General features: G+C 50.7%; 1 protein-coding gene across 7 annotated transcripts in view; it reads left to right on the top strand.

Moving 5' to 3' along the window:
• The first annotated feature begins 1,867 nt into the window (after window positions 1–1,867).
• ST3GAL3 (ST3 beta-galactoside alpha-2,3-sialyltransferase 3) overlaps window positions 1,868–12,555 on the top strand; it is a 444,286-nt gene continuing 433,598 nt past the window's right edge. For all 7 annotated transcript variants that reach the window (XM_030572865.1, XM_030572866.1, XM_030572862.1 and 4 more), the window contains exon 1: window positions 1,868–1,973. The gene's annotated coding sequence lies outside the window, so the exon portion shown is untranslated. The remainder of the gene's footprint in view (window positions 1,974–12,555) is intronic.

The following is a 12,555-nucleotide window of genomic DNA, read 5'->3' as shown; positions in this document are numbered from 1 at the left end:
CCTGGAAGGGAGCCTGCTTCAAGGAGTGCAGGGTGGGAGGCCATGAGCTGTCGGGAAGGGTCTGCACCACACTCAGCTAGGCCATGACGGCTCCTTTGTTGACCATGTGTAGAATGAGGAAGATGAGACGGTTGGTTACAGGCAGAGAATGTGGTTGCTAATGGGATGGAACTTGGCCTCCCTGTGCAGCGGATCCATGTATGGGCCAGGTCGTTTCTGACTGATGGCTGTGCAGTGCCAAGAGACTGGCACTAGGCTGGCCATGGTTGCAGGGGCGGCTCTAGACATTTCGCCGCCCCAAGCACGGTGGCATGCCGCGGGGGGCGCTCTGCTGGTCACCGGTCCCACGGCTCCGGTGGACCTCCCGCAGGCGTGCCTGTGGAGGGTCCACTGGTCCCGCGGTCCACCGATCCCGCAGCTCCGGTGGACCTCCCGCAGGCATGCCTGTGGAGGGTACACTGGTCCCGCGGTCCACTGGTCCTGCGGCTTCGGTGGACCTCCTGCAGGCGTGCCTGCGGGGGGTCCACTGGTCCCGCGGCTCCACTGAAGCCACGGGACCAGCAGACCCTCCGCAGGCACGCCTGCAGGAGGTCCACCAGAGCCGCCTGCTGTCCTCCCGGTGACCGGCAGAGCGCCCCCCCACGGCATGCTGCCCCATGCTCGCGCTTGGCGTGCTGGGGCCTGGAGCCACCCCTGCCTGGTTGGCAGCCTCAGCACAGCGGTGAGGACTGAATGAACCTCTCTTGTCCTAGGGCAGGGCCCCCAGGACAGGGGAGAAGCTGCATGTGGAGGGGACTTGCCCTGCCTTGGCTCTGGAACTGACCCCCGGTCGCCTTCTCCCCGGCTGTCCTCCCAGCACCTCACGCTGGCACTGAATGCACCATTGCTGGAGCTGTGCTGACAGCAGCTGTGGCAGGAAAGAGAAAGTGGTTCCTCTGTCTGCTGCCTGCTTCTGGCAGCCACACGCAGGCTGCAGACGCTGCCTGTCTGCACTAGCCGGAACCTGCAACAGAGCCTGCCCAGCTGGCTGCCTGGCTTCCAGAGGGCAGCACCGTGCCCAGCTGACACTAGGGCTCTCTGCTGCAGGAGAGACAACAGCGGGCACTGGCTGGCAGCTTCTGGGGGCACAAGTAGGACCTGCCTGTCAGAAGCTTCGAATGGAGCCGCCAGCCACATGGCTTCCACTTGCCAAGAGAGTCAGAACAGGTGTGAGCTGGGTGACATCCTGGGGACTGAAGCCAGCAGTCACCTCTTGGATTGTCCTGCTGGGTCCTGGAGCCCCTGGGTCCATGAGACCAGCAGGCAGCGCCTTGCTGACAGCAGCCCCCAGGGCGCATGGGGCAGAGCGGGATGGAAATGCAGGCCCCCTCGGGTCGCAGTCACAGTAATGCAGGGAGTCCTGCACTCTCCTTACTCAAAGTGTGAGGTGGGAGAGCCAGGGGCTGCTGGCTGAGTACACGCATGCCTTGTGCACACTCACCTTCGCTGTCGTGCAAGTGCACCCCACAGCAGGAGTGCTGGTGCAGGAGGGGCCTGGGTGGGTGCAAAGATCCCCATGAACTGCCCCTCCAGTTCCTGGCAGCCCCAGAGCTGATCTCCCCTCCTCTCCTGGGCGATTTCTGTTTCCCAGCTGGTGAAGTGCAAAGGCTGAAGCAATCCCGTTTGCACCTGCAGCTGGGCAGTTCCTGTAGCTGCAGCTCTTGCTGGGCTCCAGAGGGTCGGTGGGATAAGCTTTCTGCCTTGGATTAGCAATTTCTTTCTCGCTCACTCTCTCGCTCAGCTGCCAGGGTAACAGATACAGCAGCATGACTTCAGTCAGCCCACGCCTGGGGCTATTTTTAGGTTTGCCTGTGCTGATGAACAGGAGATGAAATGACAATCTCTCTCTCTCTGAGCCCCTTTCACCGCCCGTGCACCAGGATTACAAACGGAGGTTGGCTGCCTGTTGCCAAGAGGGAAGCTCTGGAGTCCAGGTGAGGCTGGGACATGACAGTTTGGGCACAAGAAGGGACGCTCCTGCGGTAATAGCAACGTTATCTGCCGTAGCTCTACTGCACATATGTTTGCGCGGCAGAAATGCCCAACGGTGCAGTGTCTGTTCGATCGTTATGGAAGGTTTCTGGTGCCAATGAGTCAGAGGGAAATCCAGCTGTATAATGCGTGTGGTTTGTGTGTGTCTTATGGTGTCTGGTATTAATTAGAGCTGATCACATAACACACACAGTGGTTTGCAAATATTGTTGGGGTGAAATGTGGTGAGTTCTTGCTGCTGCTAGTTGTGGGGATGTGGGGTTTGCTGCTCATGGTGGCTGCAGCTTGGAGGGAGTGTTTGTGAATCCCCGAGGTTTCACAGAGTCCGTCACTGGTGACTGTTTTCTCGGAAGTGCTTGTGTGAAACTGTTTGGCATTCTCCTTTTTAAAGAGTCATGCAGTGAGCAGACACTGTACCATGTGATTTACATGTGGCTAATCGCATGCTACCAATAGCCAAGGGCACGTAGTCAAAGTGAGGAGTTCTCGGACACTCCTTAGGGGGCTGTTTGTCCTGGGAAGGCTTCCAGGCCTCAGACCCATGCAAATATTAAATTCCCCTCTGGGGGTTGGGTAAAGTCCAAGCACTTCCCTCCTGGCTGCCTCTGAAGTTGGAGGAATATGGATAGTCTGGGCAGCTGTCGGCAGTCATTGCCAGCTCTCCTCGATTGTGGGCACAATAACCAAGGCCTGTCCTTAGGGCATGTAGGCCTGATGGGGAGACGTTAGTACCAAAGGCCTCCAGGGAAACTGTTTGCTCCGGAGGGCCCGTGTGCAGTTTGGAACAATCCCCATTTTACAAATGCCAGTTCATCCTGTAATAAACCAGAGGGAGACAGAAAGGGTGCAGAGGCAGTGCAAGAAATCAGGCCAGGTGAGATGGTTACTGGATCTGTTCAAAGGACGTTAAAGGCCCAGACATCACTCCATCGGCTATGCTTTCCATCTCCTAACACGGGTCAATGTGCCACATGCCCATTGGCAGTGTACAGATAGCTCAGAGAGAGTCATGCTATTAGGAGAAGCAGCCATGTCCATTTTCTTTCCTTGGCGTAGAGTATGCTGCCCAGGCACTGTGTTCTATTCCAGGATGGGGCTGACCACCTGGGGGTGCAGTGGGCAAGGATGCAATGCTGGACACAGAGTTTAGATATCAAGGTGAGAGAAAGGGAGCAAATTCTGTCCCCCTGCTACATGCATAGTCCTGGTGACAGAGGAACCTGTGTGGTGCTGAGGACAGCGGAGCAGAGGTAGGACTTGAGAAACTTTCTCAGGGTGCCTTTGTCAGGGTTTTTCCCCCACTTTGAACTTTAGCGTTCAAAAAGTGGGGATCTGCATGATCACTTTTAAGCTTAATTACCAGCTTAAATTTGGTACGCTGCCACCAGCCAAAAATATGGTGTTTGGCACAATTCCTGTTCCCCCAAAAACCTTCCCTGGGGAACCCAAGACCCAAACCCTTTGGGTCTTAAAATAAGGAGAAATAAACCATCTCCCTTCCTCCCCCCCCCCCAGACTTTTCCCTCCCTGTGTTACCGTGAGAGGTTACACTGATCCAAACTCCTTGGATCTTAAAACAAAGAGGAATTAACTTTCCCCCCCACTCCTTTCCCTCCACCAATCCCTGGTGAGTTCAGACCCAATCCCCTTGGGTCTTAAAACAAGGAAAAAAATCAATCAGGTTCTTAAAAAAGGAAAGCTTTTAATTAAAGAAAGAAAAAGTAAAAATTATCTCTGTAAAATCAGGATGGAAAATGTTTTACAGGGTATTCAGATTCATATAGACTAGAGAGACCTCCCCCCCCCAGCCTTAGATTCAAGGTTACAGCAAACAGAGGTAAAAATCCTTCCAGCAAAAGGAAAAACATTCACAAGTTGAAAGAAAACAAACACAAGACTAATCCGCCTTGCCTGGCTATACTCACAATTCTGAAACATGAAAGACCGATTTAGAAAGACCTGGAGAGCCTGGTCTGTACATCCGGTCCCTCTTTGTCCCAAGAGCAAACAACGAACAAAACAAAGAGCACAAAGACTTTCCTCCACTGATGTTTGAAAGTATCTTGTCCCCCCATTGGTCCTCTGGTCAGGTGTCAGCCAGGTTCACTGAGCTTCCTAACCCTTTACAGGTAAAAGAGACTTTAACCCTTAACTGACTGTTTATGACAGCCTTGGAGCTCAGAAATGAGCTAAGTGGAGTGGATTTTTGTTCACAGCAGGGACTATATTGCTGCCCTTCAGGGATCAGGTATATTTCTGGGGAGGGGATATTCTATAGAGCCCAGCCCTGTTCACTGCGGTATTTAAGCACTATCCAAGACTGCTCTGAGACGTGATTTGCATGTGCCAGATGTGACATGTCCCTTCTCTCCCCATGGGCAGAATTCTATGTGTAACATGGGAATTTGCTCCCTCTCTCTCTCTCCCTCTCTATGTGTAACGTGGAATGTTATCAATTAGACGTACATGCTGCTCTGTGTTTATATTTGTGAAGGCTGGTTGGAGAAGTGCCTGGCACAGGAATCAGTAGGTGGGGAGTTTTGAGGAGCTTCTTCAGGTCTGGGGGAGCTCATTCCATGATCTGGGACAGGCCCCAAGAAAGCACTGTCTGCCACACAGACAAGCTTTACCCTTGTGTTAGACAGTCCTGTTGTGCCTGACAATATTGAAAAATTGGAAGAGATTCAAAGAAGAGCTATGAGGATGATTTCATGTCTGGAAAACCTGCTTTGCAGTGAGAGATGAAAGAAGCTGAATCTATTTATTATATTCAAGAGAAGGTTCAATGGTGGCTTGACCAAAGTCTGTTGTTGTCAGTTGCTGACTGTGTGTGTTCTCGCTGCGTGCTGCACTGGCTGTGGCCAGAGAGCCCACACAGCAGGCTCCGATCCAGCTGCCCCAAAGACCACAGACTCGGTTTCTGTAACAAAGGCACTCGGCCGGCTTTGTTGCCCATGCAGCACACTCATAGATCCCCGGATCAATGTCTACACATGCACATGTGACAATGAATGCAGCTCCGTGAATGCTGGGACTTTCCATTCCCCCCTTGGCCAGACAAAGACACCCCCTCGGACACTCCTCTTTCTACCTCAACACAAACAAGTTACGCATTGCCCCGCTGGTGTGCTTAGTTACCACCCTTCGCCTTGTACATGTTGGTTCGATCAAAACATCTCTATCCAGCACGCTGGCATCCTGACCTTATCTCTAAAGTGGTCAGTGTGTCCCTGTATCATCTTCGGGGAGTGTTTACACACCATAACCTTCATTCGGGGTGTTCTGGTGCCACCCTTCTGGAATGTGTTCGCGTGAATACTTAGCGCCTAGGAGGGCTTGTCTGCAAGGCCAACCCTGCTCTTGCCAAGTTCATGTATTGGACAGTGATCCTGAAAGCAGGCATCTGCTTTGTAACAGGGAAGGACCTGACTTTAGTTTGTCCCGTGGGCCTTACACCAGGCCCTTATACTCGGCCTCAAGTCTCAGGCTCTCTTTCTACTACATCTGAGAGAGAGTCCCTTAATCTAGCAGACAAGGCCAAACAAGATCCAATGGCGGGACATGGAAGATAGCCAGATTCAGATGGGAAATAAAGCCCAAATATTTAACAGTGAGAGCAAGTAATCATTGGAATGACTGGCCGATGGACAGGGTGGATTCTCTGCCATTTTGTCTTTAAATCAAGACTGTTTCTAAAACCTATGCTGTTGCTCCATTACAAATTTCTGAGATCAGCGAAGGAATCACTGGATCAGGTTCGATGGCCTGTGCTTTGCAAGAGGCCAGACTAGATTAAAATAGTGGTTCCTTGAAAACATTAGAATGGTCACATGGGGTCAGACCAATGGTCCATAAAGTTCAGTATCTTGTCTCCGACAGCGGCCAGTGCCAGATCTTCAGAGAGAATGAACAGAACAATCGTCCAGTCAGAGGTTTAGGGACACCTACAGCATGGGATTCCATTCCTGGTCATGCTGGCTAATAGCCATTGATGAACCTATCATCCATGAATTTATCTAGTTCTTTTTAGAACCCTGTTGTAGTCTTGCCTTCACAACATCCCCTGGCAAGGAGTTCCACAGGTTGACTCTGCATTGTGTGAAGAAATACTTCCTTTTGTTTGTTTTAAACTTGCTGCCTGGTTCTTGTGTTATGTGAAGGTGTAAATAACATTTCCTTATTCACTTTCTCCACACCAGTCATTATTTTATAGACCTCTATCATATCCCCCCGCTTAATCATCTCTTTTCTAAACTGAACAGTCCCAGTCTTTTAAATCTCTCCTCATATGGAAGCTGTTCCATACCCTGATCTTTTGTATTGCCCTTCTCTGTACTTTTTCAAATTCTAATGTAAGCAGAGTCTGAATGAACTCTCTCTTGACAGCTAGTGATGAGCTGTGGAAAAGGACTTCAGGAGTTGATCTTGTTTCCATGGACTCACCTACCCTGCCTAGGTGCTCAGCATGATGGGATTGCTTGCCCAAATGGTCACATTTGGCTGGAATGGGATCCCCAATCTCCTTGTTATTGAGGCAGAAGTAATACTCTTGGCATGACGAGTGGCCCGCAGGGTGGCTGGCGGAGAGGCCTGGTGAGTGAGTGCCCGAGCAGTGGAGAGAGTAGGGTGCCTCCTTACCCTGCTCCCTCCACCCAGATCTCTGGGGCTGCACTGACCAAGGACAGCAACTGTGAGTGGGGTGCACATTAAAGGGACTTTTGGGTTGCTGGACTTAAGAACCTGAGGGGAAACAGATAGACAGTGCCCAACTTACTTGGTGGTGGGTCTTTTACTCATAGTTTATCAACACTGTTTGTGGTGTTTCCCCAAATTAATGCCATTATTTCCCTCCTTTTATTAAAGGTGGTTTTTTGCTACACTCAAACTCTGTGCTTGTGAGAGGGGAAATGTTGCTTCTTAGAGGTGCCCAGGGGTGGTATGTAATTGTCCCAGATCACTGGGTGGAGGTTCGAGCCGGTTTTGCATTGTATTGTTCAAAAGGAGCCCCTGGATACTGAACCCATCCCTTGTTGCTGCCAACTCTGACTGGCAGAAGGGTCACGCTAATGTGTCTCTTCTGACATAGGGCAACCAGAACTGCATGCAGTATTCAAGATGTGGGCGTACTGTGGATTTATATAGAGGCAATATGCTATTTTCTGTCTCATTATCTATCCATTTCCTAAAGGTTCCTAACATTTTTGGCTGCTGCTGCACACTGAGCGGTTGTTTTCAGAGAACTATCCACAATGACTCCAAGATCTTTCTTGAGTGGTAACATCTAATTTATTCCCCTTCATGTATAGTTGGGATTATGTTTTCCCCTGGGCATTATTTTGCCCTTATCCACTTTGAATTTTATCTGCCGCCTTGTTGCTCTGTTGCCCAGATTTGTGAGATCGCTTGGTAACTACACAATCTGCTCTGGGCTTTTGTACTGGCTGCAAACTTTGCCTCCTCATTGTTTGCTCCCTTTTCCAGATCGTTTATGAATATGTTGAACAGCACCGGTCCCAGTATGGATCCTTGGGGGACCCCCCTATTTACCTCTCTCTGTTCTGAAAACTGGCCATTTCTTCCTGCCCTTTGTTACCTGTCTTTTACCAGTTACTGATCCATGAGAGGACCTTCCCTCTTATCCCTCAACTGCTTACTTAGCATAAGAGCCTTTGGTGAGGAACCTTGTCCAAGGCTTTGTGAAAGTCCAAGTACCCTATGTCCACTGGATCCACCTTGTCCACATTTGCTGACCCCTCAAATAATTCTAGTAGATTGGTGAGGCGTGATTTCCTTTACAAAAGCCACATTAACTCTTCCCCAACATATCCTATTCATCTGTGTGTCTGATAATTCTGTTCTTTACTGTAGTTTTAACCAATTTGCCTGGTACTGAAGTTAGGCTTATGGGCCTGTAATTGCCAGGATTGCCTCTGGTGCCTTTTCAAAAATCAGCATCACATTAGCTACACTCCAGTCATCTGGTATACAGGCTGATTGAAGCAATAGGTTATATGAGACAGCTAACAGTACAACAATTTCATATTTGAGTTCCTTCGGAACTCTTGGGTGATACCATCTGGCCCTGGTAACTTGTTACTGTTTAATGTATCATTTTGTTTCAAAATTTCCTATATTGACACCTCAATCTGGGACACTTCCTCAGATTTGTCACCTAAAAGGAACGGCTCAGGTGTGGGCATCTCCCTCATATCCTCTGCAGTGAAGATCAATGCAGAGAATTCATTTAGCGTCTCTGCAATGGCCTTGTCTTCCTTGGCTGCTCCTTTAGCACCTCGATCGTCCAGTGGCCCCGCTGGTGGTTTGGTAGGCTTCCTACCTCCTGCTGTACGTAAAATTAGTTTGGGTCTTAACATCCATGAATCCTTATGTTAATTCTCACGTTGGATCTGGAATTTTCATCTGCGCACACTGGACTACAAGCGAGAAGTGGCTTTTGTGAGGAAGGAGTATTTCAGGTGGCTGAAGGTTTCAGTTCTTTCCCAGTGCAGTGTCTGTTGGTTGACAGTGTAAGGCTGTTGGTGGAGATGACTATAATGTTTTGATTCTGTATCTTATTGTTTTGACCTTTGCCTTCCCAGCAAACTTAATTCTGCCCCCTTCACGTGTGTGTTACACCAGGTGATCCTGGGCAAGATCCTATCCCATGGATGTGTGGCATGGACATTAGATAGATTATCCATATATTATCTCACAGAGCTGGAAGGGACCCTGAAAGGTCATTGAGTCATCCCCCTGCCTTCACTAGCAGGACCAAGTACTGGTTTTGCCCCAGATCCCTAAGTGGCCCCCTTAAGGATTGAGCTCACAACCCTGGGCTTGGCAGGCCAGCGCTCAAACCACTGAGCTATCCCTCCCGCCATGGGCTCGGTTATTGCCTGCGTTAGCAAGACTTGTCTAACTAGCTGTGCCACTGACCTTGAATGGAGCCTCTCTCTCACTTCTGGCCATGTACAGAGCTGGGGGGAACTGGTAGAGTTTGGGGTTCCCTCTTTCCCAGGCTGTTGATACCTGAGTGCTCCCCAAAACGTGTGGCTGCTGGGCAGTCAAATGTGTAGTGAGTGGGTGCTGATTGTTTGAGTGGCTGCAGGGCCACTGATCTCCCCACTGTCCTGGGACAGTGATAGTCCCTGAGCAGACACTGCTTCCTCAGAGATCAGCTTCCACTCACTCCCCAGGGGAATGGTAATCACTGGCACTAATCTGCATGTCCTCACTGCACTGCTGAGACCAAGAAACCTTCCCTTCTAAGTGCCCTACTGTGCCAGGTGCAGCTCGTTAGCATCCCTCCCCCACTTGGTATGCTGTGGACCATGGAGAATTCCACTTGGTGAGGCCCAGTCCAGAAGGCAGATGTCAGAGGGGAATTAGCAGGGGAGGCACATTCCTGTACTGTGCAGTGTGTCTTTGGAGCTGGCTTCTGCCGGGCACTCGGCTGGTAATGACCAGCGCAGTGCGAGCGGCAAACTAACCTGACATGGTGGGTGATGGAACAGCAGTGGCACCCTCCCCTGGTGAGGGAGGAGAGCACCACTCGTGAGTTGTTGTGGCCACCATGCCACATACACCCCCTGGATCCGGGTCTCTCCTCCAACAACCCAGCAATCCCGTCTTGTGTTGCAGTGAGAGCCCCAGCCCCAGCTATTCCAGGGGGACACACCAGGTCGACACTGGACAAGGTTTGCAAGTATAGCGATCCCGACAACCCCTCTGTGCAGAGAACAGCTTATACCAGTGATAGAAGGGTTCTGTGGGAACAGCTTGTGGCAGTTTGGGTGTAAAATAAGTGACACTGGTGACATCTGTGCAATGGCCCTTTACGGGAACTGTTTGGACACCCCACCTATGACTGATCAGCTGATGGGGTGAGACAGAGATGGGGTGATAGCTTGAACTCACCTCGTGCTCATAAAAATTAGCAAGCAGCACAGGCGAGTGGGATGGCTGTAGAGTGTAGGAAGGGTCTTGAAGGAGTCCCTGTGGCTGCCAGGTGTGTGCCCTGCAGGAAGCAGCGTAGGAAGGACAAGGGAGCTGGGGTTTAGCCTTGACGCCAAGGCAGATGGCCTGCAGAGTGCCGGCCTGCAGAGACCAGAAACGCCTGGGCTAGGGGAAGGGCAATGACTGATGTGTCGAACTTGGGTTCTTTTGAAGAAATAAACCTGAATCCCTGAAGAAAACAGACTGGAATCCTGTGGCTGGAGAGTGCAAGGCCCGGTGAGTTAGACCACTGGCTAACAACTGGCAAATGCACTTTTATGTGGGTATAGCCAGAGCCATCATTAGGGTACCGCAAATTGGGGCGACAGCTGGGAGCCCCGCGGGCCGGTGCTATTGGTGGGCAGAGTCCGTTCCAGAAGTGTGCAAGGGGTGGGAGGAGTGACAAATGACCCCTGGTTTGCCAGGTTGGGGCTGAGAGGATGAGAGGGGAAAGATGTTTGAGGTGGTGGGACATCCAGGAGAAGAGGGAGGCTGGACAGGGGGATGGGGTAAAGGTGAAGAGCAAGCTGGATATTATCTTCCCAGCGAAGGATCTGAAGTCCTACAGAATCAGACCATCCTTGCTCCCCAGCAGCAACTGAACGTCAGTTCTGTGTGACTGACCGTGTGCAAGGCCAATGCAGCTCAAGGAAGGCAAGCAGTGAGCAGGTTAAGAGGAACTTTGACCAGCTGTGAAGATTGTGCTTGGCAAGGAGAGTATGTCAGAAGCTCAGTTAAATCACAGCAGGGGGCTGCTTGCCAGACTATGATTATAGTCAGAGCCACAAGCTTACTTCCCTTTTCCCGAGATGTCCTCAGCATGTAGATTTCAGAGCTCAGAATTTTGTTTTAATCCAACCAATCTATTTAAAAGTAGAGGAGTGGGCACTTCCCCATGGCCAGGCCAGGAGCTCCTTCCCTGTGCACATGCCCGCAGGCACCAGCATTCTCTTCCTCCAGGAACATGGCCAAGGCAAGCCTCCAACTTCATCTGTGTTTGCTTTTGGCCCATTTTAAATGAAGTGGTTACCGTTTCTTTACCACGGGAGCCGTTTGCTTTTAAACTCAAAACCTGCTCTCCAGATTTTGTTTGAACTTTCAAAAGAAGCCACTTTCCAGAGAGAACCCAGCGTGGGAAATGCCATCGCACCCCTGGTGAAAGTTAGACTGATCTCCAGGGGGCTACAACGGGGACTGCATGGCAGGTGTAACCCGAGTAGGCTTTACAAGAGCTGCTATAACACACAGGTGTCAGCTCAGCCATGGCCACATTCTTGACTCCTAGCAGCCAAAGGTGAAAAGTGCCTGTTTGACCACCCAGCCCGTCCCTCCAAGACTGTTCCCTCTGGTATTTTCTAGGGTTCTGGCCAGTCTGGATTGAAATGCCTGCAGGTGATGCCCCCCCCCTCCCCCTTTCCTGGGGAGAAGATTCACTGCCTGATTCATATCAGTGTCAGGACATTTATTTAGATATTTCACCCCACCCCTCCAGGTTATACCTCTTTGTGCCACCTTAAATTATCCCTCCATACCACCCTGTCATATTTGTAAGCAGTTACTTTTGTGTTACCTTTTCTAGGGATGCAGATACATTTTGGACCAGTCTTTACCATCTGCAGATGGGTTTTTGCCCCAGCCTCCTTCCTCTCCTCCCCGTCCTCGACCATCCACAGCCAGCCTCACTGCCCCGCCCCATCTTCCTCCCAGTCCTCCTCTCCCTCCCTCCCTTGCCTTCAATGGCCCTTTCTTCCTCACCCCACTTCCGCTCAATATTGCAGTGCCACCCCCCATCAGAACTAACATGGTATGTGCCAGTGGCCTGACCATAGGGCTTTCCTTGTATCCTTTTTCTCAACGCTTTGTCTCATTTGTAAAAAGCCGCCTTTCCCAGCCTGTTTGTGTGTAACCCTGTCAGACTCGGAGCTGTTCAATTTAGTGATGACAATCCGATCCTACTGCTATCAGCCTTGCAGAGACACTAGAGCTACAGGAGAAGGAGCTGGATTCTTTTGAGGCTTACACATCATCAGTGTAACTAACTGAGCTCCAGCTGCAGACTCCTGATGACAAGTGGTAATGCTTAAGGAAAACCCAGCTTCGCTTCCAGTCCCTGTGGTTCATTTGCTGGCTAGGCTGTTAGAAAGAAACCTCTTGGACGCCAAATAACTGAAGGGAACTTGATCTGAAGTCGTTAAGAGATGGACTTCAACATAGAAAAACATATGGTGTTTATCCCCCCCCCCCACACTGTCTTCTTAGGGTACATCTTTCATAATTTTCCTACTCAGATCTGAACCTTAGAGTTCAGAGCATGAGAAGCTAGCATGAAACCTCCAAACTTAATTACCAGCTTGGATCTGATATCGCTGCCACCAGCCAGAATTCCAGTGTCTGGCTCACTCTGGTCTCCCCGAAACCTTCCCTGGGGAACCCCCAAGACTCAGATGCCCTGAATCTCACCACAAAGTGAAATAACACACTTCCCTTCTCCCTCTTCCCCTCCAGGTGTTCCCTCCCTGGGTTCTTGGA

Source organism: Gopherus evgoodei, chromosome 8 (genome assembly GCF_007399415.2).
Source record: "Gopherus evgoodei ecotype Sinaloan lineage chromosome 8, rGopEvg1_v1.p, whole genome shotgun sequence".
NCBI lineage: Eukaryota > Metazoa > Chordata > Testudines > Testudinidae > Gopherus > Gopherus evgoodei.
This window is presented reverse-complemented; position numbering and strand designations above follow the sequence as displayed.